The following is a 21152-nucleotide window of genomic DNA, read 5'->3' as shown; positions in this document are numbered from 1 at the left end:
GAAGCAACAGACTGCTCATACGTCATTCGCTCTTTTGTTTGTCTTTGTCAGATGTGACCTTCTTGCGTTTTGCTAAAAAACGCCACAGAGAGAAAATGCTCAGATTAAAATCACCCTGAGAACCACGTGCAAAAAAACTTAGCAGAAGCAACAGACTGCTCATACGTCTTTCGCTCTCTTGTTTGTCTTTGTCAGACGTGACCTTCTTGCGTTTTGCTAAGAAACGCCACAGAAAAGAAGTTCTCTCTCGTTACGTACCTCAAAAATCAGGGGAGAGCGCGAACGCAGTCCCCCACTACCAGAAATTATGCAGTCGAGATTCCCACATTTGGGGAATTCGCAGGAGTCAGCACAGCCGCAGTGCAATGGCTGGGCCTCACCCTGGGTGAACCACCTTCGTGATCATGGTATCTCCCCTGCCAGGTAAGTATGAGTTGAGCGAAGGCCATGTGACCCTGTTGTCCTACTCACCTGCCTACTCTGGGTCGCAGTGGGAAGGTAAAGCGTTGACTCCCATAATCCTCTGCACAGACATTCTCTGTATGCGAGTGATACAGTTCAATGATTCTTTTTCCTTCCAAACACTTGCAATGACTTTTCCGTGGTAACCTTTAGTTTCGTCTCTGCGTTTCTTTGGTTTCACCTTCTGCCGAGGTCAGGAATTTTCTAAAGACACATTTGGGAAAATGCACTCTCCCGCACTGTTTTCTCTGCGTTCTCACAGCCTCGACAGATGTACGGCCGTCTCGCCGACCGTATCTGGCGGCTTGACGTCTGAAATGCATGATGAAATGTTCCACAGAAGAGACCAGCTGAGTACCCATTGCTCTGTCATGCTTAATATGAGAAGGAGCAAGAGCTCTAATCTGGGCTGAGCCTGAGGATAGAAGAAAAGTTGCAAGAGACTAAGACTTTAGACTTTCAACTGGATTATATGGCTCTGGCTCAGGTAAGACTGCTCTCACAGCTCAGCCTACCCTACCAGCAGTCTGCTCTGAATACAGCAAATGCTTTTTTGAAGCAAAGAGGAACGAGACTCTTTACCCTTTAAAAAGAACCTGCGAGCCACAGCATGCTTACATTTTCCTCTCATCACCTGCTCATCCAACAAACATACTGCGTTCAGTAAGAAAGGCACCTGGAGATACATGCAGTTTCATCAGTCATGGTGCTCAGCCTACCACAGGCATGCTCCGATTAAATTCACCCTGAGAACCACGTGCAAAAAAACTTAGCAGAAGCAACAGACTGCTCATACGTCTTTCGCTCTCTTGTTTGTCTTTGTCAGACGTGACCTTTTTGCGTTTTGCTAAGAAACGCCACAGAAAAGAAGTTCTCTCTCGTTACGTACCTCAACAATCAGGGGAGAGCGCGAACGCAGTCCCCCACTACCAGAAATTATGCAGTCGAGATTCCCACATTTGGGGAATTCGCAGGAGTCAGCACAGCCCAAGTGCAATGGCTGGGCCTCACCCTGGGTGAACCACCTTCGTGATCATGGTATCTCCCCTGCCAGGTAAGTATGAGTTGAGCGAAGACCATGTGACCCTGTTGTCCTACTCACCTGCCTACTCTGGGTCGCAGTGGGAAGGTAAAGCGTTGACTCCCATAATCCTCTGCGCAGACATTCTCTGTATGCGAGTGATACAGTTCAATGATTCTTTTTCCTTCCAAACACTTGCAATGACTTTTCCGTGGTAACCTTTAGTTTCGTCTCTGCGTTTCTTTGGTTTCACCTTCTGCCGAGGTCAGGAATTTTCTAAAGACACATTTGGGAAAATGCACTCTCCCGCACTGTTTTCTCTGCGTTCTCACAGCCTCGACAGATGTACGGCCGTCTCGCCGACCGTATCTGGCGGCTTGACGTCTGAAATGCATGATGAAATGTTCCACAGAAGAGACCAGCTGAGTACCCATTGCTCTGTCATGCTTAATATGTGAAGGAGCAAGAGCTCTAATCTGGGCTGAGCCTGAGGATAGAAGAAAAGTTGCAAGAGACTAAGACTTTAGACTTTCAACTGGATTATATGGCTCTGGCTCAGGTAAGACTGCTCTCACAGCTCAGCCTACCCTACCAGCAGTCTGCTCTGAATACAGCAAATGCTTTTTTGAAGCAAAGAGGAACGAGACTCTTTACCCTTTAATAAGAACCTGCGAGCCACAGCATGCTTACATTTTCCTCTCATCACCTGCTCATCCAACAAACATACTGCGTTCAGTAAGAAAGGCACCTGGAGATACATGCAGTTTCATCAGTCATGGTGCTCAGCCTACCACAAGCATGCTCCGATTAAATTCACCCTGAGAACCACGTGCAAAAAAACTTAGCAGAAGCAACAGACTGCTCATACGTCTTTCGCTCTCTTGTTTGTCTTTGTCAGACGTGACCTTCTTGCGTTTTGCTAAGAAACGCCACAGAAAAGAAGTTCTCTCTCGTTACGTACCTCAAAAATCAGGGGAGAGCGCGAACGCAGTCCCCCACTACCAGAAATTATGCAGTCGAGATTCCCACATTTGGGGAATTCGCAGAAGTCAGCACAGCCGCAGTGCAATGGCTGGGCCTCACCCTGGGTGAACCACCTTCGTGATCATGGTATCTCCCCTGCCAGGTAAGTATGAGTTGAGCGAAGGCCATGTGACCCTGTTGTCCTACTCACCTGCCTACTCTGGGTCGCAGTGGGAAGGTAAAGCGTTGACTCCCATAATCCTCTGCACAGACATTCTCTGTATGCGAGTGATACAGTTCAATGATTCTTTTTCCTTACAAACACTTGCAATGACTTTTCCGTGGTAACCTTTAGTTTCGTCTCTGCGTTTCTTTGGTTTCACCTTCTGCCGAGGTCAGGAATTTTCTAAAGACACATTTGGGAAAATGCACTCTCCCGCACTGTTTTCTCTGCGTTCTCACAGCCTCGACAGATGTACGGCCGTCTCGCCGACCGTATCTGGCGGCTTGACGTCTGAAATGCATGATGAAATGTTCCACAGAAGAGACCAGCTGAGTACCCATTGCTCTGTCATGCTTAATATGAGAAGGAACAAGAGCTCTAATCTGGGCTGAGCCTGAGGATAGAAGAAAAGTTGCAAGAGACTAAGACTTTAGACTTTCAACTGGATTATATGGCTCTGGCTCAGGTAAGACTGCTCTCACAGCTCAGCCTACCCTACCAGCAGTCTGCTCTGAATACAGCAAATGCTTTTTTGAAGCAAAGAGGAACGAGACTCTTTACCCTTTAATAAGAACCTGCGAGCCACAGCATGCTTACATTTTCCTCTCATCACCTGCTCATCCAACAAACATACTGCGTTCAGTAAGAAAGGCACCTGGAGATACATGCAGTTTCATCAGTCATGGTGCTCAGCCTACCACAGGCATGCTCAGATTAAATTCACCCTGAGAACCACGTGCAAAAAAACTTAGCAGAAGCAACAGACTGCTCACGTCTTTCGCTCTCTTGTTTGTCTTTGTCAGACGTGACCTTCTTGCGTTTTGCTAAAAAACGCCACAGAGAGAAAATGCTCAGATTAAAATCACCCTGAGAACCACGTGCAAAAAAACTTAGCAGAAGCAACAGACTGCTAATACGTCTTTCGCTCTCTTGTTTGTCTTTGTCAGACGTGACCTTCTTGCGTTTTGCTAAGAAACGCCACAGAAAAGAAGTTCTCTCTCGTTACGTACCTCAAAAATCAGGGAAAAGCGCGAACGCAGTCCCCCACTACCAGAAATTATACAGTCGAGATTCCCACATTTGGGGAATTCGCAGGAGTCAGCACAGCCGCAGTGCAATGGCTGGGCCTCACCCTGGGTGAACCACCTTCGTGATCATGGTATCTCCCCTGCCAGGTAAGTATGAGTTGAGCGAAGGCCATGTGACCCTGTTGTCCTACTCACCTGCCTACTCTGGGTCGCAGTGGGAAGGTAAAGCGTTGACTCCCATAATCCTCTGCGCAGACATTCTCTGTATGCGAGTGATACAGTTCAATGATTCTTTTTCCTTCCAAACACTTGCAATGACTTTTCCGTGGTAACCTTTAGTTTCGTCTCTGCGTTTCTTTGGTTTCACCTTCTGCCGAGGTCAGGAATTTTCTAAAGACACATTTGGGAAAATGCACTCTCCCGCACTGTTTTCTCTGCGTTCTCACAGCCTCGACAGATGTACGGCCGTCTCGCCGACCGTATCTGGCGGCTTGACGTCTGAAATGCATGATGAAATGTTCCACAGAAGAGACCAGCTGAGTACCCATTGCTCTGTCATGCTTAATATGTGAAGGAGCAAGAGCTCTAATCTGGGCTGAGCCTGAGGATAGAAGAAAAGTTGCAAGAGACTAAGACTTTAGACTTTCAACTGGATTATATGGCTCTGGCTCAGGTAAGACTGCTCTCACAGCTCAGCCTACCCTACCAGCAGTCTGCTCTGAATACAGCAAATGCTTTTTTGAAGCAAAGAGGAACGAGACTCTTTACCCTTTAATAAGAACCTGCGAGCCACAGCATGCTTACATTTTCCTCTCATCACCTGCTCATCCAACAAACATACTGCGTTCAGTAAGAAAGGCACCTGGAGATACATGCAGTTTCATCAGTCATGGTGCTCAGCCTACCACAGGCATGCTCCGATTAAATTCACCCTGAGAACCACGTGCAAAAAAACTTAGCTGAAGCAACAGACTGCTCATACGTCTTTCGCTCTCTTGTTTGTCTTTGTCAGACGTGACCTTCTTGCATTTTGCTAAGAAACGCCACAGAAAAGAAGTTCTCTCTCGTTACGTACCTCAAAAATCAGGGGAGAGCGCGAACGCAGTCCCCCACTACCAGAAATTATGCAGTCGAGATTCCCACATTTGGGGAATTCGCAGGAGTCAGCACAGCCGCAGTGCAATGGCTGGGCCTCACCCTGGGTGAACCACCTTCGTGATCATGGTATCTCCCCTGCCAGGTAAGTATGAGTTGAGCGAAGGCCATGTGACCCTGTTGTCCTACTCACCTGCCTACTCTGGGTCGCAGTGGGAAGGTAAAGCGTTGACTCCCATAATCCTCTGCGCAGACATTCTCTGTATGCGAGTGATACAGTTCAATGATTCTTTTTCCTTCCAAACACCTGCAATGACTTCTCCGTGGTAACCTTTAGTTTCGTCTCTGCGTTTCTTTGGTTTCACCTTCTGCCGAGGTCAGGAATTTTCTAAAGACACATTTGGGAAAATGCACTCTCCCGCACTGTTTTCTCTGCGTTCTCACAGCCTCGACAGATGTACGGCCGTCTCGCCGACCGTATCTGGCGGCTTGACGTCTGAAATGCATGATGAAATGTTCCACAGAAGAGACCAGCTGAGTACCCATTGCTCTGTCATGCTTAATATGAGAAGGAGCAAGAGCTCTAATCTGGGCTGAGCCTGAGGATAGAAGAAAAGTTGCAAGAGACTAAGACTTTAGACTTTCAACTGGATTATATGGCTCTGGCTCAGGTAAGACTGCTCTCACAGCTCAGCCTACCCTACCAGCAGTCTGCTCTGAATACAGCAAATGCTTTTTTGAAGCAAAGAGGAACGAGACTCTTTACCCTTTAATAAGAACCTGCGAGCCACAGCATGCTTACATTTTCCTCTCATCACCTGCTCATCCAACAAACATACTGCGTTCAGTAAGAAAGGCACCTGGAGATACATGCAGTTTCATCAGTCATGGTGCTCAGCCTACCACAGGCATGCTCAGATTAAATTCACCCTGAGAACCACGTGCAAAAAAACTTAGCAGAAGCAACAGACTGCTCATACGTCATTCGCTCTCTTGTTTGTCTTTGTCAGATGTGACCTTCTTGCGTTTTGCTAAAAAACGCCACAGAGAGAAAATGCTCAGATTAAAATCACCCTGAGAACCACGTGCAAAAAAACTTAGCAGAAGCAACAGACTGCTCATACGTCTTTCGCTCTCTTGTTTGTCTTTGTCAGACGTGACCTTCTTGCGTTTTGCTAAGAAACGCCACAGAAAAGAAGTTCTCTCTCGTTACGTACCTCAAAAATCAGGGGAGAGCGCGAACGCAGTCCCCCACTACCAGAAATTATGCAGTCGAGATTCCCACATTTGGGGAATTCGCAGAAGTCAGCACAGCCGCAGTGCAATGGCTGGGCCTCACCCTGGGTGAACCACCTTCGTGATCATAGTATCTCCCCTGCCAGGTAAGTATGAGTTGAGCGAATGCCATGTGACCCTGTTGTCCTACTCACCTGCCTACTCTGGGTCGCAGTGGGAAGGTAAAGCGTTGACTCCCATAATCCTCTGCACAGACATTCTCTGTATGCGAGTGATACAGTTCAATGATTCTTTTTCCTTACAAACACTTGCAATGACTTTTCCGTGGTAACCTTTAGTTTCGTCTCTGCGTTTCTTTGGTTTCACCTTCTGCCGAGGTCAGGAATTTTCTAAAGACACATTTGGGAAAATGCACTCTCCCGCACTGTTTTCTCTGCGTTCTCACAGCCTCGACAGATGTACGGCCGTCTCGCCGACCGTATCTGGCGGCTTGACGTCTGAAATGCATGATGAAATGTTCCACAGAAGAGACCAGCTGAGTACCCATTGCTCTGTCATGCTTAATATGAGAAGGAACAAGAGCTCTAATCTGGGCTGAGCCTGAGGATAGAAGAAAAGTTGCAAGAGACTAAGACTTTAGACTTTCAACTGGATTATATGGCTCTGGCTCAGGTAAGACTGCTCTCACAGCTCAGCCTACCCTACCAGCAGTCTGCTCTGAATACAGCAAATGCTTTTTTGAAGCAAAGAGGAACGAGACTCTTTACCCTTTAATAAGAACCTGCGAGCCACAGCATGCTTACATTTTCCTCTCATCACCTGCTCATCCAACAAACATACTGCGTTCAGTAAGAAAGGCACCTGGAGATACATGCAGTTTCATCAGTCATGGTGCTCAGCCTACCACAGGCATGCTCAGATTAAATTCACCCTGAGAACCACGTGCAAAAAAACTTAGCAGAAGCAACAGACTGCTCACGTCTTTCGCTCTCTTGTTTGTCTTTGTCAGACGTGACCTTCTTGCGTTTTGCTAAAAAACGCCACAGAGAGAAAATGCTCAGATTAAAATCACCCTGAGAACCACGTGCAAAAAAACTTAGCAGAAGCAACAGACTGCTAATACGTCTTTCGCTCTCTTGTTTGTCTTTGTCAGACGTGACCTTCTTGCGTTTTGCTAAGAAACGCCACAGAAAAGAAGTTCTCTCTCATTACGTACCTCAAAAATCAGGGAAGAGCGCGAACGCAGTCCCCCACTACCAGAAATTATGCAGTCGAGATTCCCACATTTGGGGAATTCGCAGGAGTCAGCACAGCCGCAGTGCAATGGCTGGGCCTCACCCTGGGTGAACCACCTTCGTGATCATGGTATCTCCCCTGCCAGGTAAGTATGAGTTGAGCGAAGGCCATGTGACCCTGTTGTCCTACTCACCTGCCTACTCTGGGTCGCAGTGGGAAGGTAAAGCGTTGACTCCCATAATCCTCTGCGCAGACATTCTCTGTATGCGAGTGATACAGTTCAATGATTCTTTTTCCTTCCAAACACCTGCAATGACTTCTCCGTGGTAACCTTTAGTTTCGTCTCTGCGTTTCTTTGGTTTCACCTTCTGCCGAGGTCAGGAATTTTCTAAAGACACATTTGGGAAAATGCACTCTCCCGCACTGTTTTCTCTGCGTTCTCACAGCCTCGACAGATGTACGGCCGTCTCGCCGACCGTATCTGGCGGCTTGACGTCTGAAATGCATGATGAAATGTTCCACAGAAGAGACCAGCTGAGTACCCATTGCTCTGTCATGCTTAATATGAGAAGGAGCAAGAGCTCTAATCTGGGCTGAGCCTGAGGATAGAAGAAAAGTTGCAAGAGACTAAGACTTTAGACTTTCAACTGGATTATATGGCTCTGGCTCAGGTAAGACTGCTCTCACAGCTCAGCCTACCCTACCAGCAGTCTGCTCTGAATACAGCAAATGCTTTTTTGAAGCAAAGAGGAACGAGACTCTTTACCCTTTAATAAGAACCTGCGAGCCACAGCATGCTTACATTTTCCTCTCATCACCTGCTCATCCAACAAACATACTGCGTTCAGTAAGAAAGGCACCTGGAGATACATGCAGTTTCATCAGTCATGGTGCTCAGCCTACCACAGGCATGCTCAGATTAAATTCACCCTGAGAACCACGTGCAAAAAAACTTAGCAGAAGCAACAGACTGCTCATACGTCATTCGCTCTTTTGTTTGTCTTTGTCAGATGTGACCTTCTTGCGTTTTGCTAAAAAACGCCACAGAGAGAAAATGCTCAGATTAAAATCACCCTGAGAACCACGTGCAAAAAAACTTAGCAGAAGCAACAGACTGCTCATACGTCTTTCGCTCTCTTGTTTGTCTTTGTCAGACGTGACCTTCTTGCGTTTTGCTAAGAAACGCCACAGAAAAGAAGTTCTCTCTCGTTACGTACCTCAAAAATCAGGGGAGAGCGCGAACGCAGTCCCCCACTACCAGAAATTATGCAGTCGAGATTCCCACATTTGGGGAATTCGCAGGAGTCAGCACAGCCGCAGTGCAATGGCTGGGCCTCACCCTGGGTGAACCACCTTCGTGATCATGGTATCTCCCCTGCCAGGTAAGTATGAGGTGAGCGAAGGCCATGTGACCCTGTTGTCCTACTCACCTGCCTACTCTGGGTCGCAGTGGGAAGGTAAAGCGTTGACTCCCATAATCCTCTGCACAGACATTCTCTGTATGCGAGTGATACAGTTCAATGATTCTTTTTCCTTCCAAACACTTGCAATGACTTTTCCGTGGTAACCTTTAGTTTCGTCTCTGCGTTTCTTTGGTTTCACCTTCTGCCGAGGTCAGGAATTTTCTAAAGACACATTTGGGAAAATGCACTCTCCCGCACTGTTTTCTCTGCGTTCTCACAGCCTCGACAGATGTACGGCCGTCTCGCCGACCGTATCTGGCGGCTTGACGTCTGAAATGCATGATGAAATGTTCCACAGAAGAGACCAGCTGAGTACCCATTGCTCTGTCATGCTTAATATGAGAAGGAGCAAGAGCTCTAATCTGGGCTGAGCCTGAGGATAGAAGAAAAGTTGCAAGAGACTAAGACTTTAGACTTTCAACTGGATTATATGGCTCTGGCTCAGGTAAGACTGCTCTCACAGCTCAGCCTACCCTACCAGCAGTCTGCTCTGAATACAGCAAATGCTTTTTTGAAGCAAAGAGGAACGAGACTCTTTACCCTTTAATAAGAACCTGCGAGCCACAGCATGCTTACATTTTCCTCTCATCACCTGCTCATCCAACAAACATACTGCGTTCAGTAAGAAAGGCACCTGGAGATACATGCAGTTTCATCAGTCATGGTGCTCAGCCTACCACAGGCATGCTCAGATTAAATTCACCCTGAGAACCACGTGCAAAAAAACTTAGCAGAAGCAACAGACTGCTCATACGTCATTCGCTCTCTTGTTTGTCTTTGTCAGATGTGACCTTCTTGCGTTTTGCTAAAAAACGCCACAGAGAGAAAATGCTCAGATTAAAATCACCCTGAGAACCACGTGCAAAAAAACTTAGCAGAAGCAACAGACTGCTCATACGTCTTTCGCTCTCTTGTTTGTCTTTGTCAGACGTGACCTTCTTGCGTTTTGCTAAGAAACGCCACAGAAAAGAAGTTCTCTCTCGTTACGTACCTCAAAAATCAGGGAAGAGCGCGAACGCAGTCCCCCACTACCAGAAATTATGCAGTCGAGATTCCCACATTTGGGGAATTCGCAGGAGTCAGCACAGCCCAAGTGCAATGGCTGGGCCTCACCCTGGGTGAACCACCTTCGTGATCATGGTATCTCCCCTGCCAGGTAAGTATGAGTTGAGCGAAGACCATGTGACCCTGTTGTCCTACTCACCTGCCTACTCTGGGTCACAGTGGGAAGGTAAAGCGTTGACTCCCATAATCCTCTGCGCAGACATTCTCTGTATGCGAGTGATACAGTTCAATGATTCTTTTTCCTTCCAAACACTTGCAATGACTTTTCCGTGGTAACCTTTAGTTTCGTCTCTGCGTTTCTTTGGTTTCACCTTCTGCCGAGGTCAGGAATTTTCTAAAGACACATTTGGGAAAATGCACTCTCCCGCACTGTTTTCTCTGCGTTCTCACAGCCTCGACAGATGTACGGCCGTCTCGCCGACCGTATCTGGCGGCTTGACGTCTGAAATGCATGATGAAATGTTCCACAGAAGAGACCAGCTGAGTACCCATTGCTCTGTCATGCTTAATATGAGAAGGAGCAAGAGCTCTAATCTGGGCTGAGCCTGAGGATAGAAGAAAAGTTGCAAGAGACTAAGACTTTAGACTTTCAACTGGATTATATGGCTCTGGCTCAGGTAAGACTGCTCTCACAGCTCAGCCTACCCTACCAGCAGTCTGCTCTGAATACAGCAAATGCTTTTTTGAAGCAAAGAGGAACGAGACTCTTTACCCTTTAATAAGAACCTGCGAGCCACAGCATGCTTACATTTTCCTCTCATCACCTGCTCATCCAACAAACATACTGCGTTCAGTAAGAAAGGCACCTGGAGATACATGCAGTTTCATCAGTCATGGTGCTCAGCCTACCACAGGCATGCTCAGATTAAATTCACCCTGAGAACCACGTGCAAAAAAACTTAGCAGAAGCAACAGACTGCTCATACGTCATTCGCTCTCTTGTTTGTCTTTGTCAGACGTGACCTTCTTGCGTTTTGCTAAGAAACGCCACAGAAAAGAAGTTCTCTCTCGTTACGTACCTCAAAAATCAGGGGAGAGCGCGAACGCAGTCCCCCACTACCAGAAATTATGCAGTCGAGATTCCCACATTTGGGGAATTCGCAGAAGTCAGCACAGCCGCAGTGCAATGGCTGGGCCTCACCCTGGGTGAACCACCTTCGTGATCATGGTATCTCCCCTGCCAGGTAAGTATGAGTTGAGCGAAGGCCATGTGACCCTGTTGTCCTACTCACCTGCCTACTCTGGGTCGCAGTGGGAAGGTAAAGCGTTGACTCCCATAATCCTCTGCACAGACATTCTCTGTATGCGAGTGATACAGTTCAATGATTCTTTTTCCTTACAAACACTTGCAATGACTTTTCCGTGGTAACCTTTAGTTTCGTCTCTGCGTTTCTTTGGTTTCACCTTCTGCCGAGGTCAGGAATTTTCTAAAGACACATTTGGGAAAATGCACTCTCCCGCACTGTTTTCTCTGCGTTCTCACAGCCTCGACAGATGTACGGCCGTCTCGCCGACCGTATCTGGCGGCTTGACGTCTGAAATGCATGATGAAATGTTCCACAGAAGAGACCAGCTGAGTACCCATTGCTCTGTCATGCTTAATATGAGAAGGAACAAGAGCTCTAATCTGGGCTGAGCCTGAGGATAGAAGAAAAGTTGCAAGAGACTAAGACTTTAGACTTTCAACTGGATTATATGGCTCTGGCTCAGGTAAGACTGCTCTCACAGCTCAGCCTACCCTACCAGCAGTCTGCTCTGAATACAGCAAATGCTTTTTTGAAGCAAAGAGGAACGAGACTCTTTACCCTTTAATAAGAACCTGCGAGCCACAGCATGCTTACATTTTCCTCTCATCACCTGCTCATCCAACAAACATACTGCGTTCAGTAAGAAAGGCACCTGGAGATACATGCAGTTTCATCAGTCATGGTGCTCAGCCTACCACAGGCATGCTCAGATTAAATTCACCCTGAGAACCACGTGCAAAAAAACTTAGCAGAAGCAACAGACTGCTCATACGTCTTTCGCTCTCTTGTTTGTCTTTGTCAGACGTGACCTTCTTGCGTTTTGCTAAGAAACGCCACAGAAAAGAAGTTCTCTCTCGTTACGTACCTCAAAAATCAGGGGAGAGCGCGAACGCAGTCCCCCACTACCAGAAATTATGCAGTCGAGATTCCCACATTTGGGGAATTCGCAGGAGTCAGCACAGCCGCAGTGCAATGGCTGGGCCTCACCCTGGGTGAACCACCTTCGTGATCATGGTATCTCCCCTGCCAGGTAAGTATGAGTTGAGCGAAGGCCATGTGACCCTGTTGTCCTACTCACCTGCCTACTCTGGGTCGCAGTGGGAAGGTAAAGCGTTGACTCCCATAATCCTCTGCGCAGACATTCTCTGTATGCGAGTGATACAGTTCAATGATTCTTTTTCCTTCCAAACACCTGCAATGACTTCTCCGTGGTAACCTTTAGTTTCGTCTCTGCGTTTCTTTGGTTTCACCTTCTGCCGAGGTCAGGAATTTTCTAAAGACACATTTGGGAAAATGCACTCTCCTGCACTGTTTTCTCTGCGTTCTCACAGCCTCGACAGATGTACGGCCGTCTCGCCGACCGTATCTGGCGGCTTGACGTCTGAAATGCATGATGAAATGTTCCACAGAAGAGACCAGCTGAGTACCCATTGCTCTGTCATGCTTAATATGAGAAGGAACAAGAGCTCTAATCTGGGCTGAGCCTGAGGATAGAAGAAAAGTTGCAAGAGACTAAGACTTTAGACTTTCAACTGGATTATATGGCTCTGGCTCAGGTAAGACTGCTCTCACAGCTCAGCCTACCCTACCAGCAGTCTGCTCTGAATACAGCAAATGCTTTTTTGAAGCAAAGAGGAACGAGACTCTTTACCCTTTAATAAGAACCTGCGAGCCACAGCATGCTTACATTTTCCTCTCATCACCTGCTCATCCAACAAACATACTGCGTTCAGTAAGAAAGGCACCTGGAGATACATGCAGTTTCATCAGTCATGGTGCTCAGCCTACCACAGGCATGCTCAGATTAAATTCACCCTGAGAACCACGTGCAAAAAAACTTAGCAGAAGCAACAGACTGCTCACGTCTTTCGCTCTCTTGTTTGTCTTTGTCAGACGTGACCTTCTTGCGTTTTGCTAAAAAACGCCACAGAGAGAAAATGCTCAGATTAAAATCACCCTGAGAACCACGTGCAAAAAAACTTAGCAGAAGCAACAGACTGCTAATACGTCTTTCGCTCTCTTGTTTGTCTTTGTCAGACGTGACCTTCTTGCGTTTTGCTAAGAAACGCCACAGAAAAGAAGTTCTCTCTCGTTACGTACCTCAAAAATCAGGGAAAAGCGCGAACGCAGTCCCCCACTACCAGAAATTATGCAGTCGAGATTCCCACATTTGGGGAATTCGCAGGAGTCAGCACAGCCGCAGTGCAATGGCTGGGCCTCACCCTGGGTGAACCACCTTCGTGATCATGGTATCTCCCCTGCCAGGTAAGTATGAGTTGAGCGAAGGCCATGTGACCCTGTTGTCCTACTCACCTGCCTACTCTGGGTCGCAGTGGGAAGGTAAAGCGTTGACTCCCATAATCCTCTGCGCAGACATTCTCTGTATGCGAGTGATACAGTTCAATGATTCTTTTTCCTTCCAAACACTTGCAATGACTTTTCCGTGGTAACCTTTAGTTTCGTCTCTGCGTTTCTTTGGTTTCACCTTCTGCCGAGGTCAGGAATTTTCTAAAGACACATTTGGGAAAATGCACTCTCCCGCACTGTTTTCTCTGCGTTCTCACAGCCTCGACAGATGTACGGCCGTCTCGCCGACCGTATCTGGCGGCTTGACGTCTGAAATGCATGATGAAATGTTCCACAGAAGAGACCAGCTGAGTACCCATTGCTCTGTCATGCTTAATATGAGAAGGAGCAAGAGCTCTAATCTGGGCTGAGCCTGAGGATAGAAGAAAAGTTGCAAGAGACTAAGACTTTAGACTTTCAACTGGATTATATGGCTCTGGCTCAGGTAAGACTGCTCTCACAGCTCAGCCTACCCTACCAGCAGTCTGCTCTGAATACAGCAAATGCTTTTTTGAAGCAAAGAGGAACGAGACTCTTTACCCTTTAATAAGAACCTGCGAGCCACAGCATGCTTACATTTTCCTCTCATCACCTGCTCATCCAACAAACATACTGCGTTCAGTAAGAAAGGCACCTGGAGATACATGCAGTTTCATCAGTCATGGTGCTCAGCCTACCACAGGCATGCTCCGATTAAATTCACCCTGAGAACCACGTGCAAAAAAACTTAGCAGAAGCAACAGACTGCTCATACGTCTTTCGCTCTCTTGTTTGTCTTTGTCAGACGTGACCTTCTTGCATTTTGCTAAGAAACGCCACAGAAAAGAAGTTCTCTCTCGTTACGTACCTCAAAAATCAGGGGAGAGCGCGAACGCAGTCCCCCACTACCAGAAATTATGCAGTCGAGATTCCCACATTTGGGGAATTCGCAGGAGTCAGCACAGCCGCAGTGCAATGGCTGGGCCTCACCCTGGGTGAACCACCTTCGTGATCATGGTATCTCCCCTGCCAGGTAAGTATGAGTTGAGCGAAGGCCATGTGACCCTGTTGTCCTACTCACCTGCCTACTCTGGGTCGCAGTGGGAAGGTAAAGCGTTGACTCCCATAATCCTCTGCGCAGACATTCTCTGTATGCGAGTGATACAGTTCAATGATTCTTTTTCCTTCCAAACACCTGCAATGACTTCTCCGTGGTAACCTTTAGTTTCGTCTCTGCGTTTCTTTGGTTTCACCTTCTGCCGAGGTCAGGAATTTTCTAAAGACACATTTGGGAAAATGCACTCTCCCGCACTGTTTTCTCTGCGTTCTCACAGCCTCGACAGATGTACGGCCGTCTCGCCGACCGTATCTGGCGGCTTGACGTCTGAAATGCATGATGAAATGTTCCACAGAAGAGACCAGCTGAGTACCCATTGCTCTGTCATGCTTAATATGAGAAGGAGCAAGAGCTCTAATCTGGGCTGAGCCTGAGGATAGAAGAAAAGTTGCAAGAGACTAAGACTTTAGACTTTCAACTGGATTATATGGCTCTGGCTCAGGTAAGACTGCTCTCACAGCTCAGCCTACCCTACCAGCAGTCTGCTCTGAATACAGCAAATGCTTTTTTGAAGCAAAGAGGAACGAGACTCTTTACCCTTTAATAAGAACCTGCGAGCCACAGCATGCTTACATTTTCCTCTCATCACCTGCTCATCCAACAAACATACTGCGTTCAGTAAGAAAGGCACCTGGAGATACATGCAGTTTCATCAGTCATGGTGCTCAGCCTACCACAGGCATGCTCAGATTAAATTCACCCTGAGAACCACGTGCAAAAAAACTTAGCAGAAGCAACAGACTGCTCATACGTCATTCGCTCTCTTGTTTGTCTTTGTCAGATGTGACCTTCTTGCGTTTTGCTAAAAAACGCCACAGAGAGAAAATGCTCAGATTAAAATCACCCTGAGAACCACGTGCAAAAAAACTTAGCAGAAGCAACAGACTGCTCATACGTCTTTCGCTCTCTTGTTTGTCTTTGTCAGACGTGACCTTCTTGCGTTTTGCTAAGAAACGCCACAGAAAAGAAGTTCTCTCTCGTTACGTACCTCAAAAATCAGGGAAGAGCGCGAACGCAGTCCCCCACTACCAGAAATTATGCAGTCGAGATTCCCACATTTGGGGAATTCGCAGGAGTCAGCATAGCCCAAGTGCAATGGCTGGGCCTCACCCTGGGTAAACCACCTTCGTGATCATGGTATCTCCCCTGCCAGGTAAGTATGAGTTGAGCGAAGACCATGTGACCCTGTTGTCCTACTCACCTGCCTACTCTGGGTCGCAGTGGGAAGGTAAAGCGTTGACTCCCATAATCCTCTGCGCAGACATTCTCTGTATGCGAGTGATACAGTTCAATGATTCTTTTTCCTTCCAAACACTTGCAATGACTTTTCCGTGGTAACCTTTAGTTTCGTCTCTGCGTTTCTTTGGTTTCACCTTCTGCCGAGGTCAGGAATTTTCTAAAGACACATTTGGGAAAATGCACTCTCCCGCACTGTTTTCTCTGCGTTCTCACAGCCTCGACAGATGTACGGCCGTCTCGCCGACCGTATCTGGCGGCTTGACGTCTGAAATGCATGATGAAATGTTCCACAGAAGAGACCAGCTGAGTACCCATTGCTCTGTCATGCTTAATATGAGAAGGAGCAAGAGCTCTAATCTGGGCTGAGCCTGAGGATAGAAGAAAAGTTGCAAGAGACTAAGACTTTAGACTTTCAACTGGATTATATGGCTCTGGCTCAGGTAAGACTGCTCTCACAGCTCAGCCTACCCTACCAGCAGTCTGCTCTGAATACAGCAAATGCTTTTTTGAAGCAAAGAGGAACGAGACTCTTTACCCTTTAATAAGAACCTGCGAGCCACAGCATGCTTACATTTTCCTCTCATCACCTGCTCATCCAACAAACATACTGCGTTCAGTAAGAAAGGCACCTGGAGATACATGCAGTTTCATCAGTCATGGTGCTCAGCCTACCACAGGCATGCTCAGATTAAATTCACCCTGAGAACCACGTGCAAAAAAACTTAGCAGAAGCAACAGACTGCTCATACGTCATTCGCTCTCTTGTTTGTCTTTGTCAGATGTGACCTTCTTGCGTTTTGCTAAAAAACGCCACAGAGAGAAAATGCTCAGATTAAAATCACCCTGAGAACCACGTGCAAAAAAACTTAGCAGAAGCAACAGACTGCTCATACGTCTTTCGCTCTCTTGTTTGTCTTTGTCAGACGTGACCTTCTTGCGTTTTGCTAAGAAACGCCACAGAAAAGAAGTTCTCTCTCGTTACGTACCTCAAAAATCAGGGAAGAGCGCGAACGCAGTCCCCCACTACCAGAAATTATGCAGTCGAGATTCCCACATTTGGGGAATTCGCAGGAGTCAGCACAGCCCAAGTGCAATGGCTGGGCCTCACCCTGGGTGAACCACCTTCGTGATCATGGTATCTCCCCTGCCAGGTAAGTATGAGTTGAGCGAAGACCATGTGACCCTGTTGTCCTACTCACCTGCCTACTCTGGGTCGCAGTGGGAAGGTAAAGCGTTGACTCCCATAATCCTCTGCGCAGACATTCTCTGTATGCGAGTGATACAGTTCAATGATTCTTTTTCCTTCCAAACACTTGCAATGACTTTTCCGTGGTAACCTTTAGTTTCGTCTCTGCGTTTCTTTGGTTTCACCTTCTGCCGAGGTCAGGAATTTTCTAAAGACACATTTGGGAAAATGCACTCTCCCGCACTGTTTTCTCTGCGTTCTCACAGCCTCGACAGATGTACGGCCGTCTCGCCGACCGTATCTGGCGGCTTGACGTCTGAAATGCATGATGAAATGTTCCACAGAAGAGACCAGCTGAGTACCCATTGCTCTGTCATGCTTAATATGAGAAGGAGCAAGAGCTCTAATCTGGGCTGAGCCTGAGGATAGAAGAAAAGTTGCAAGAGACTAAGACTTTAGACTTTCAACTGGATTATATGGCTCTGGCTCAGGTAAGACTGCTCTCACAGCTCAGCCTACCCTACCAGCAGTCTGCTCTGAATACAGCAAATGCTTTTTTGAAGCAAAGAGGAACGAGACTCTTTACCCTTTAATAAGAACCTGCGAGCCACAGCATGCTTACATTTTCCTCTCATCACCTGCTCATCCAACAAACATACTGCGTTCAGTAAGAAAGGCACCTGGAGATACATGCAGTTTCATCAGTCATGGTGCTCAGCCTACCACAGGCATGCTCCGATTAAATTCACCCTGAGAACCACGTGCAAAAAAACTTAGCAGAAGCAACAGACTGCTCATACGTCTTTCGCTCTCTTGTTTGTCTTTGTCAGACGTGACCTTTTTGCGTTTTGCTAAGAAACGCCACAGAAAAGAAGTTCTCTCTCGTTACGTACCTCAACAATCAGGGGAGAGCGCGAACGCAGTCCCCCACTACCAGAAATTATGCAGTCGAGATTCCCACATTTGGGGAATTCGCAGGAGTCAGCACAGCCCAAGTGCAATGGCTGGGCCTCACCCTGGGTGAACCACCTTCGTGATCATGGTATCTCCCCTGCCAGGTAAGTATGAGTTGAGCGAAGACCATGTGACCCTGTTGTCCTACTCACCTGCCTACTCTGGGTCGCAGTGGGAAGGTAAAGCGTTGATTCCCATAATCCTCTGCGCAGACATTCTCTGTATGCGAGTGATACAGTTCAATGATTCTTTTTCCTTCCAAACACTTGCAATGACTTTTCCGTGGTAACCTTTAGTTTCGTCTCTGCGTTTCTTTGGTTTCACCTTCTGCCGAGGTCAGGAATTTTCTAAAGACACATTTGGGAAAATGCACTCTCCCGCACTGTTTTCTCTGCGTTCTCACAGCCTCGACAGATGTACGGCCGTCTCGCCGACCGTATCTGGCGGCTTGACGTCTGAAATGCATGATGAAATGTTCCACAGAAGAGACCAGCTGAGTACCCATTGCTCTGTCATGCTTAATATGTGAAGGAGCAAGAGCTCTAATCTGGGCTGAGCCTGAGGATAGAAGAAAAGTTGCAAGAGACTAAGACTTTAGACTTTCAACTGGATTATATGGCTCTGGCTCAGGTAAGACTGCTCTCACAGCTCAGCCTACCCTACCAGCAGTCTGCTCTGAATACAGCAAATGCTATTTTGAAGCAAAGAGGAACGAGACTCTTTACCCTTTAATAAGAACCTGCGAGCCACAGCATGCTTACATTTTCCTCTCATCACCTGCTCATCCAACAAACATACTGCGTTCAGTAAGAAAGGCACCTGGAGATACATGCAGTTTCATCAGTCATGGTGCTCAGCCTACCACAAGCATGCTCCGATTAAATTCACCCTGAGAACCACGTGCAAAAAAACTTAGCAGAAGCAACAGACTGCTCATACGTCTTTCGCTCTCTTGTTTGTCTTTGTCAGACGTGACCTTCTTGCGTTTTGCTAAGAAACGCCACAGAAAAGAAGTTCTCTCTCGTTACGTACCTCAAAAATCAGGGGAGAGCGCGAACGCAGTCCCCCACTACCAGAAATTATGCAGTCGAGATTCCCACATTTGGGGAATTCGCAGAAGTCAGCACAGCCGCAGTGCAATGGCTGGGCCTCACCCTGGGTGAACCACCTTCGTGATCATGGTATCTCCCCTGCCAGGTAAGTATGAGTTGAGCGAAGGCCATGTGACCCTGTTGTCCTACTCACCTGCCTACTCTGGGTCGCAGTGGGAAGGTAAAGCGTTGACTCCCATAATCCTCTGCACAGACATTCTCTGTATGCGAGTGATACAGTTCAATGATTCTTTTTCCTTACAAACACTTGCAATGACTTTTCCGTGGTAACCTTTAGTTTCGTCTCTGCGTTTCTTTGGTTTCACCTTCTGCCGAGGTCAGGAATTTTCTAAAGACACATTTGGGAAAATGCACTCTCCCGCACTGTTTTCTCTGCGTTCTCACAGCCTCGACAGATGTACGGCCGTCTCGCCGACCGTATCTGGCGGCTTGACGTCTGAAATGCATGATGAAATGTTCCACAGAAGAGACCAGCTGAGTACCCATTGCTCTGTCATGCTTAATATGAGAAGGAACAAGAGCTCTAATCTGGGCTGAGCCTGAGGATAGAAGAAAAGTTGCAAGAGACTAAGACTTTAGACTTTCAACTGGATTATATGGCTCTGGCTCAGGTAAGACTGCTCTCACAGCTCAGCCTACCCTACCAGCAGTCTGCTCTGAATACAGCAAATGCTTTTTTGAAGCAAAGAGGAACGAGACTCTTTACCCTTTAATAAGAACCTGCGAGCCACAGCATGCTTACATTTTCCTCTCATCACCTGCTCATCCAACAAACATACTGCGTTCAGTAAGAAAGGCACCTGGAGATACATGCAGTTTCATCAGTCATGGTGCTCAGCCTACCACAGGCATGCTCAGATTAAATTCACCCTGAGAACCACGTGCAAAAAAACTTAGCAGAAGCAACAGACTGCTCACGTCTTTCGCTCTCTTGTTTGTCTTTGTCAGACGTGACCTTCTTGCGTTTTGCTAAAAAACGCCACAGAGAGAAAATGCTCAGATTAAAATCACCCTGAGAACCACGTGCAAAAAAACTTAGCAGAAGCAACAGACTGCTCATACGTCTTTCGCTCTCTTGTTTGTCTTTGTCAGACGTGACCTTCTTGCGTTTTGCTAAGAAACGCCACAGAAAAGAAGTTCTCTCTCGTTACGTACCTCAAAAATCAGGGAAGAGCGCGAACGCAGTCCCCCACTACCAGAAATTATGCAGTCGAGATTCCCACATTTGGGGAATTCGCAGGAGTCAGCACAGCCCAAGTGCAATGGCTGGGCCTCACCCTGGGTGAACCACCTTCGTGATCATGGTATCTCCCCTGCCAGGTAAGTATGAGTTGAGCGAAGACCATGTGACCCTGTTGTCCTACTCACCTGCCTACTCTGGGTCGCAGTGGGAAGGTAAAGCGTTGACTCCCATAATCCTCTGCGCAGACATTCTCTGTATGCGAGTGATACAGTTCAATGATTCTTTTTCCTTCCAAACACTTGCAATGACTTTTCCGTGGTAACCTTTAGTTTCGTCTCTGCGTTTCTTTGGTTTCACCTTCTGCCGAGGTCAGGAATTTTCTAAAGACACATTTGGGAAAATGCACTCTCCCGCACTGTTTTCTCTGCGTTCTCACAGCCTCGACAGATGTACGGCCGTCTCGCCGACCGTATCTGGCGGCTTGACGTCTGAAATGCATGATGAAATGTTCCACAGAAGAGACCAGCTGAGTACCCATTGCTCTGTCATGCTTAATATGAGAAGGAGCAAGAGCTCTAATCTGGGCTGAGCCTGAGGATAGAAGAAAAGTTGCAAGAGACTAAGACTTTAGACTTTCAACTGGATTATATGGCTCTGGCTCAGGTAAGACTGCTCTCACAGCTCAGCCTACCCTACCAGCAGTCTGCTCTGAATACAGCAAATGCTTTTTTGAAGCAAAGAGGAACGAGACTCTTTACCCTTTAATAAGAACCTGCGAGCCACAGCATGCTTACATTTTCCTCTCATCACCTGCTCATCCAACAAACATACTGCGTTCAGTAAGAAAGGCACCTGGAGATACATGCAGTTTCATCAGTCATGGTGCTCAGCCTACCACAGGCATGCTCCGATTAAATTCACCCTGAGAACCACGTGCAAAAAAACTTAGCAGAAGCAACAGACTGCTCATACGTCTTTCGCTCTCTTGTTTGTCTTT

The 21152-nt window shown here is 47.3% G+C and overlaps 18 non-coding genes across 18 annotated transcripts; all 18 read right to left on the bottom strand.

The window, feature by feature from the left end:
* Positions 1 to 267: 267 nt before the first annotated feature.
* Positions 268 to 431, bottom strand: LOC140592789 (U1 spliceosomal RNA). Its single transcript, XR_011993242.1, has one exon. It is a non-coding gene; the product is annotated as a U1 spliceosomal RNA (small nuclear RNA).
* Positions 432 to 1360: 929 nt separating this feature from the next.
* Positions 1361 to 1524, bottom strand: LOC140592821 (U1 spliceosomal RNA). The gene has a single exon (XR_011993274.1). It is a non-coding gene; the product is annotated as a U1 spliceosomal RNA (small nuclear RNA).
* A 929-nt stretch (positions 1525 to 2453) lies between these two features.
* LOC140592847 (U1 spliceosomal RNA) lies at positions 2454 to 2617 on the bottom strand. The gene has a single exon (XR_011993300.1). It is a non-coding gene; the product is annotated as a U1 spliceosomal RNA (small nuclear RNA).
* A 1071-nt stretch (positions 2618 to 3688) lies between these two features.
* LOC140592880 (U1 spliceosomal RNA) lies at positions 3689 to 3852 on the bottom strand. Its single transcript, XR_011993332.1, has one exon. It is a non-coding gene; the product is annotated as a U1 spliceosomal RNA (small nuclear RNA).
* A 929-nt stretch (positions 3853 to 4781) lies between these two features.
* On the bottom strand, positions 4782 to 4945 carry LOC140592787 (U1 spliceosomal RNA). The gene has a single exon (XR_011993240.1). It is a non-coding gene; the product is annotated as a U1 spliceosomal RNA (small nuclear RNA).
* A 1073-nt stretch (positions 4946 to 6018) lies between these two features.
* LOC140592893 (U1 spliceosomal RNA) lies at positions 6019 to 6182 on the bottom strand. The gene has a single exon (XR_011993345.1). It is a non-coding gene; the product is annotated as a U1 spliceosomal RNA (small nuclear RNA).
* Positions 6183 to 7253: 1071 nt separating this feature from the next.
* Positions 7254 to 7417, bottom strand: LOC140592858 (U1 spliceosomal RNA). The gene has a single exon (XR_011993311.1). It is a non-coding gene; the product is annotated as a U1 spliceosomal RNA (small nuclear RNA).
* Positions 7418 to 8490: 1073 nt separating this feature from the next.
* On the bottom strand, positions 8491 to 8654 carry LOC140592786 (U1 spliceosomal RNA). Its single transcript, XR_011993239.1, has one exon. It is a non-coding gene; the product is annotated as a U1 spliceosomal RNA (small nuclear RNA).
* Positions 8655 to 9727: 1073 nt separating this feature from the next.
* On the bottom strand, positions 9728 to 9891 carry LOC140592822 (U1 spliceosomal RNA). Its single transcript, XR_011993275.1, has one exon. It is a non-coding gene; the product is annotated as a U1 spliceosomal RNA (small nuclear RNA).
* Positions 9892 to 10820: 929 nt separating this feature from the next.
* LOC140592846 (U1 spliceosomal RNA) lies at positions 10821 to 10984 on the bottom strand. Its single transcript, XR_011993299.1, has one exon. It is a non-coding gene; the product is annotated as a U1 spliceosomal RNA (small nuclear RNA).
* Positions 10985 to 11913: 929 nt separating this feature from the next.
* On the bottom strand, positions 11914 to 12077 carry LOC140592785 (U1 spliceosomal RNA). Its single transcript, XR_011993238.1, has one exon. It is a non-coding gene; the product is annotated as a U1 spliceosomal RNA (small nuclear RNA).
* A 1071-nt stretch (positions 12078 to 13148) lies between these two features.
* On the bottom strand, positions 13149 to 13312 carry LOC140592829 (U1 spliceosomal RNA). Its single transcript, XR_011993282.1, has one exon. It is a non-coding gene; the product is annotated as a U1 spliceosomal RNA (small nuclear RNA).
* A 929-nt stretch (positions 13313 to 14241) lies between these two features.
* LOC140592784 (U1 spliceosomal RNA) lies at positions 14242 to 14405 on the bottom strand. Its single transcript, XR_011993237.1, has one exon. It is a non-coding gene; the product is annotated as a U1 spliceosomal RNA (small nuclear RNA).
* A 1073-nt stretch (positions 14406 to 15478) lies between these two features.
* On the bottom strand, positions 15479 to 15642 carry LOC140592902 (U1 spliceosomal RNA). Its single transcript, XR_011993354.1, has one exon. It is a non-coding gene; the product is annotated as a U1 spliceosomal RNA (small nuclear RNA).
* A 1073-nt stretch (positions 15643 to 16715) lies between these two features.
* On the bottom strand, positions 16716 to 16879 carry LOC140592820 (U1 spliceosomal RNA). Its single transcript, XR_011993273.1, has one exon. It is a non-coding gene; the product is annotated as a U1 spliceosomal RNA (small nuclear RNA).
* A 929-nt stretch (positions 16880 to 17808) lies between these two features.
* Positions 17809 to 17972, bottom strand: LOC140592810 (U1 spliceosomal RNA). The gene has a single exon (XR_011993263.1). It is a non-coding gene; the product is annotated as a U1 spliceosomal RNA (small nuclear RNA).
* Positions 17973 to 18901: 929 nt separating this feature from the next.
* LOC140592845 (U1 spliceosomal RNA) lies at positions 18902 to 19065 on the bottom strand. The gene has a single exon (XR_011993298.1). It is a non-coding gene; the product is annotated as a U1 spliceosomal RNA (small nuclear RNA).
* Positions 19066 to 20136: 1071 nt separating this feature from the next.
* LOC140592819 (U1 spliceosomal RNA) lies at positions 20137 to 20300 on the bottom strand. The gene has a single exon (XR_011993272.1). It is a non-coding gene; the product is annotated as a U1 spliceosomal RNA (small nuclear RNA).
* Positions 20301 to 21152: the final 852 nt, after the last annotated feature.

Source organism: Paramormyrops kingsleyae, chromosome 9 (assembly GCF_048594095.1).
Source record: "Paramormyrops kingsleyae isolate MSU_618 chromosome 9, PKINGS_0.4, whole genome shotgun sequence".
Classification (NCBI taxonomy): Eukaryota; Metazoa; Chordata; class Actinopteri; order Osteoglossiformes; family Mormyridae; genus Paramormyrops; species Paramormyrops kingsleyae.
Note: the sequence above shows the minus strand (reverse complement) of the source record. Positions and strands in the feature narration are given on the sequence as shown.